At 45.8% G+C, this 5629-nt stretch overlaps 1 pseudogene; it reads right to left on the bottom strand.

Annotated features, from left to right (window-relative positions):
• Positions 1-1607: 1607 nt before the first annotated feature.
• On the bottom strand, positions 1608-1961 carry LOC101562221 (annotated as a pseudogene).
• Positions 1962-5629: the final 3668 nt, after the last annotated feature.

Raw genomic sequence — 5629 nt, 5'->3', positions numbered from 1 at the left:
GCACCTGCCCTGGGGAGGTAATTTGCATTTCAGTGTAAGAAGGGAAGAGAAGCCAGCTGCTTGAGCTGCTGCTACCTCACCGTCACACTCTTGCTCTTTGTCACCACCATGAAGGGCTGCCCTCTGCCACGTGCTGCTCTGCCTTGGAGCCAGCTGAGTATGGACTGAAACCTCCAGGAACTGTGGGCTAAGCAAACCTTTCCTTCTTTCATTTTGAGTGTCAGGTATTTGTCCCAGCAACAAGAGAAGAGTAACTAAGTCAGTCCCATTAACCCTAAATTATAATATCAGATCAAAGTTTTTATATGATCAACATGTGTACATACAAAGTTGAGGAGAACTGACCCAAGGATTGAGACAGCAAAGAAGACAGCCAAAATGTGAAGACCGAGATGCAAAGCTTTATCCTGTCTTAGTCACCTATTAGGTTTCTGTAGGCTCAAGAGACGGTTAGTGTATTTGGTCAGGGGCCTCCAGGTCCCTGTGAGGTAACCCAGCCACCTGTTACAACCAAATGTCACTGGTGTCACATATAGCAATGCTTGTGGAAAAACTAATAATGTATTGCTCAGGTGTGTGGCCTAGAAAATTAGTGCTTTTCAAGCTGACTAGGGGAGTGAAACTAAAGAGCTATTTAGGGCCTTCATGGGAACGCTCTTAGTTACTTTTCTCATTGCTGAGATAAAATACTTACAAAGTATTTAGCTTACAAAGTTAAAGAGGGAAAGGTATATTTAGCTCACATTTTACCGAGGTTTCAGTTCATAATTGATGGGCTCCAAGGGTGGGCGGCATGGCAGGAGAGGCTTACAGCGGGAAGAAAGTAGCAAGGCAACAAGGGACAACGACAACTCTCTTTCTCTCTTTCTTTCTTTCTTTCTTTCTTTCTTTCTTTCTTTCTTTCTTTCTTTCTTTCTTTCCTCTTTCTGTATTTGGTACAGGGTCTCACTGTGCAGCTTGGACTCCTAGGGAGGCTGTTTTCAGCCTCCCCCTGTGCTGGGATTAGAGGCGAGCGCCACCATGCCTGCACTTGGTTGCTGACTCAGCGTGCCCTGGGGATGGGGCTCGTGAGGCATGCGGGACCCAGGATCCCGCTTGTGGAAAGAGGTGGTCCCTGAGCTTGCCTAAGCTTGCCTAAGCTGGACCTGTCGTTTGCTGAACTGTTTGTTTCCCCGGGCCCAAAGGCTCCATCTTGTCCTTCAGTGGGCCATTCTGACTCCCTCTGGGTTTCATTTCTTTCTCTGATTGCCTGTCCTGCCTGCTGAACTCCCTCTGCCTAGAACACTCCTCTCCCCTTGGGGGCCAGCATCGCTCTGCAAAGTCTTCTCGCCTTCCCCCAGGGACCTGCCTGTCCTGCGTGTTTTCTGGTACATACCATGTTAAGGTCAAGGTAAGATGGAGCCTTAGGCACACTCAGCTTCCTTAGGCAAGCTTAGACAAGCTCAGGGACCTTGGGATTGAATTTGGGGTCAAACAGGGGATTTTTATTTTTTTAATTTAATTTAATTTTTATTTTTGCATTTTTTGTGGTTTTACTGAAACACAAACATGCACACAGGCCATCTACTTGTTTTCTTCACTGTGCAGCCATAACTGGGATTGGTGACTCAGATGGCTAGCTGGGCTGCTTTTTCCACGATGGCCTTGCGGTTCTTAGAGGAGATGTTGTGAGCAATCTCTGCATAATAAGACTTGTTGGACCTCAGCAGCACCTCCAGCTCCTTACCATTGTGCACCAGGAACTTCCGGAAGCCACTGGGCAGCATGTGCTTTGTCTTTTTGTTACTTCCACAACATATGCTGGGCATCAAGATCTGGCTCTTGAACCTCCTCCGCACCCTATTGTTGATGCCTCTGGGTTTCCGCCAGTTGCGCTTAATTTTGACATATCGGTCTGACTGGTGCCAGATGAACTTCTTTTTGATGATCTTGGGCTTCATGAGGGGTCTGAGGGCCGCCATGGTGCCAAGAGGGAGATGGCTGCCACCCCCATAGGCAGCGCCAAGGAAGAGCCTGAAGCTGGGATTGATCCCTGGTCCTTGTGCTTGGCTAAGCAGGCGCTTAGTCTGATAAGCGATCTCGCTGGCCCAACCCCAGCTTTTTCTATTCCTTGTTTCTTATCCAGGCTGCTTAGGGTGGGCAGCACTCACACCTTCAATCCTGGTGCCCTTGATCCTTGCCTTGCACCATCAATCAATCCCAGCATCACACACTCTAGCTCCCACCACCTCTGAAAAAGCCTCACCGATGATGCGTAAGGCTTTGGGAAGACATCTAGACTGCTGTGTGTAGACATTTTCTTTCTATGATTTTTTTTAGGTTCTCATGACAGGCCTGCTGAAACATGCTACCCTGGGAATGGTAAGACTTACTGGTCCCAGGGGTTTATTTTGTCATCCCAGCTTTCTGTTTCACCACTCCCCTACCCTGATGGTCCTTATGTCATATAGATGTCCCAGAGTTTGTTTATCCATGGAAATATATAGATAATTTCATAGTAGTTATAAACGAAGCTAAAATTAATATTCATAAGAAGGTTTTATGTGGATTTGAGTTTTGAAATAAGTTGGGTGAATATGTAGGGGTATAATTGCTAGATTGTCCATCTTAAGGCTTTGTTATTGAAAAGCACTGCCATGCTCAAGCTCGTGGTTATGTTATTTTGCATTCTAACCCTCATCTTTTGCTTGGATCACTGCCAGCAATTGGGCAGTATCGGGTTTTAAAACTTTAGAAATTCTAATTTACTTTACAATGTCCTAATGACTTAGGGTGTTAGGTGTTTTTCCACATGCTTATTTACACCCACATTTGCATCTCTTTAATAGTGAAGTGTCTGTTCAGCTCCTGTGTGTCTTTTTGAGTGGCGTTGCTCATACAAGTCACAGTTGAATTGTAAGGATTATTTGTGCATTTTGGAATGAAGTACTGTAACTCGACTTTTCATCCTCTGACATGGCCTTCCAGATAGCAAAGATTTTTAATTAATAAAGCATTAATTGAAAAAATTTAAAAAAGCATTAATTGGTTTCATTCAGATAACATGCTCTTGGTATTGTACCTGGAAGTGAACTAATGTCACTTTTGTTTTCCTGTAGGTATTTTATTTTTATTTTTTAAATTTTATTTATGTGTGTGTGTGTGTGTGTGTGTGTGTGTCCAGCTCAGCCCACCAGGGGGCGGGGCTGGCTGGCATGTGGTGCTGGGGGATTGAACCGCGGTCCCTGTGCTTTGCTAGGCTTGTTCTAAGTAGGTGCTTTAGACCACTGAGCCATCTCACCAGCCCTCCTGTAGGTATTTTATTGTTTCTCATTTCACATTTTGTGCTATGGCTTGTTTTGGCTTAAATTTTGTATAATGCTTCAGGCGTGTGGATGTGTGAAATAATAAAATGATGGACTTCCTGTGGGAGGGGAAACGAGAGCCCCCTGCACCTGCGTGGTTGGGCTTAGGCTTCATTTTGTTTAGACTTGTGTACTTTTTCTGTGTAAAGAGGTGTATGACAGTAATGTGAACAATCAGTCCCAGTGAAACATGGTGTGCACCAGAAAATGCACAGGAGAGGTGTTGTAGCTCAAAAATCAGATGACAACGAGGCAAGTCCAAAAGTTCAAGAAGCGCTTTATTTTAGCTGGTACCCAGCGGCGGTCTCTATGCTAGGTGCAGAGAGGCCCCGCTGGGATGGCAGGCACAGTTTTTAAAGGCAAAAACCACAAATGGGGGAGGGAGCAAGCGGTGTACAGAAGCAGATCGCATTGGTTAGTTTTAGGATGACTTTTACAATAATTGGTGGGTTTGGATTTAGGGCCTTTTAAGGAAACCAAAAAGGCGTTAGGTAAAGGACAGCTATGAGCTAATTCTGTGGTCAGGAGGGCATTCCGAGGACAGGTGGGCTTATCTGGACATTTTAATCTATTCCCTCAGGATGTTTTATTTCTGGAGGCAGTGTCCTTGAAGTTTTATAGCCCATCTCTGAGGTTTTATGGCCCCACTCGGGGCAGAGACCTTTTATAACTGCTTGAGGGAGGAAGGGGTTTTAAGGAAATGCTTACAGAAGCAGAAGTTACAAAGGAGCATGTACACAAAATGGTGCATACAGCACAAGATGGTGGCGCATGTGTCAGGCTAAGATCACAGAGGAAGCATACAGAGTTACAAAATTGGAATTGATTTTACAGGTTATAACAAGAGGCAGGTCCTTGGGGGAAGGCGGGAAGACTTTGCAGAGTGATGCTGGCCCCCAAGGAGAGAGGAGTGTTCTAGGCAGAGGGAGTTCAGCAGGCAGGACAGACAATCAGGGAAAAAAATGAAACCCAGAGGGAGTCAGAATGGCCCACTGAAGGACAAGATGGAGCCTTTGGGCCCGGGGAAACAGTTCAGCTAACTACAGGGCCTGCTTAGGCAAGCTTAGGCACGCTCAGGGACCACAGTTAGATCCCCAGCACCATGTGCTGCACTGGCCCTGCCACCAGGGCAGGCTGACCCAGCCACAGAGTCTGGGCATAGTGGCATAATCCTGTAATCTCAGCACTGGGGAGGCTGAAAACAGGAGGATCACTAGGAGTCTGAGCTGTGTAGTGAGACTCTGTAACAACCAAATACATTAAAAAATTAAAATTAAAGAATGGAGCCTTGGATGAAGGGCTAACAAAAACCCTGGACCCAGAATGAAGACACCATGGCCAAGGTGAGGGCTCCAGGGGCCGGATGAGCAAGGGTATCATGTTGACTAGTGGGATTCTTCTGTCTGGGAAAGTGATGAAAACAAGTTGATAGACAACCAGTACCACCAAGTCTCAGGTCATCCCCTCTGAAGAGTACCTTTGCTCTGCTTGGACTGATAATTTCAGAAAAGTTATGATTGGTGGTGCTTGCAAAAACATGCTTTCTACATTCCCCAAGTTCCTATAGACCGACTTCTGGTCAAACTTTCTTGCTTATAACCCCATAGGTTGACCTCATCTTGGCCCAGAGTGGTCTGAGATAAAGAAAATCATGAAACAAAAAATAATCCTTTTCATGTACAAAATCCCCTGGACAATGAGTCCTTGCAACAGCCTACTCAGGTCCCCTCCCAGTACTGGGAGCTTTCTGTTTTTGCTCTCTAATAATGTTTTTGCTCATTTTTCTCTTCACTCCCTGCCTTGTAATTCTTTCTGGGTTGCAAGAAGAACCCACCAGCCAGACAAGGTGCCCAGTTGTTCCAGGTCCTGGATGTCTTTTACATTCTTTGGCTTTGTTCTGGGATTCAGTTAAGTCAACACTCTACTCGGTTCCCCAAGATCAGTGAGGGGCTCCGTTCTGGTTCAACAGGCACTTGTCCTGGGTCTTCATGAGCTCTGGGAGTTGCTCCCTCTGTTTCCTATAGATGGCTCCTTCTGGGTCTTCAGCTTGTTTCCTTTCATGGATGTACTGATTTGTCCTCAGCCAACATCCTCACGGGCCCACACCTTTAGCGCCCTCTCCTCCTGCAGTTCCTTCCTGTTAAGTTCTTGTGTCCATTGTAAGTCTGTTAAATTTTTTTTTTTTGGTGAATGAAATTAATTTTAAAGACAATAGTAGGGGCTGGTGAGATGGCTCAGTGGTCTAAAGCACCTACTTAGAACAAGCCTAGCAAAGCAAAGGGATC

This window comes from Octodon degus, unplaced genomic scaffold, assembly GCF_000260255.1.
Source record: "Octodon degus isolate 3935 unplaced genomic scaffold, OctDeg1.0 scaffold00070, whole genome shotgun sequence".
Classification (NCBI taxonomy): domain Eukaryota; kingdom Metazoa; phylum Chordata; class Mammalia; order Rodentia; family Octodontidae; genus Octodon; species Octodon degus.
This window is presented reverse-complemented; position numbering and strand designations above follow the sequence as displayed.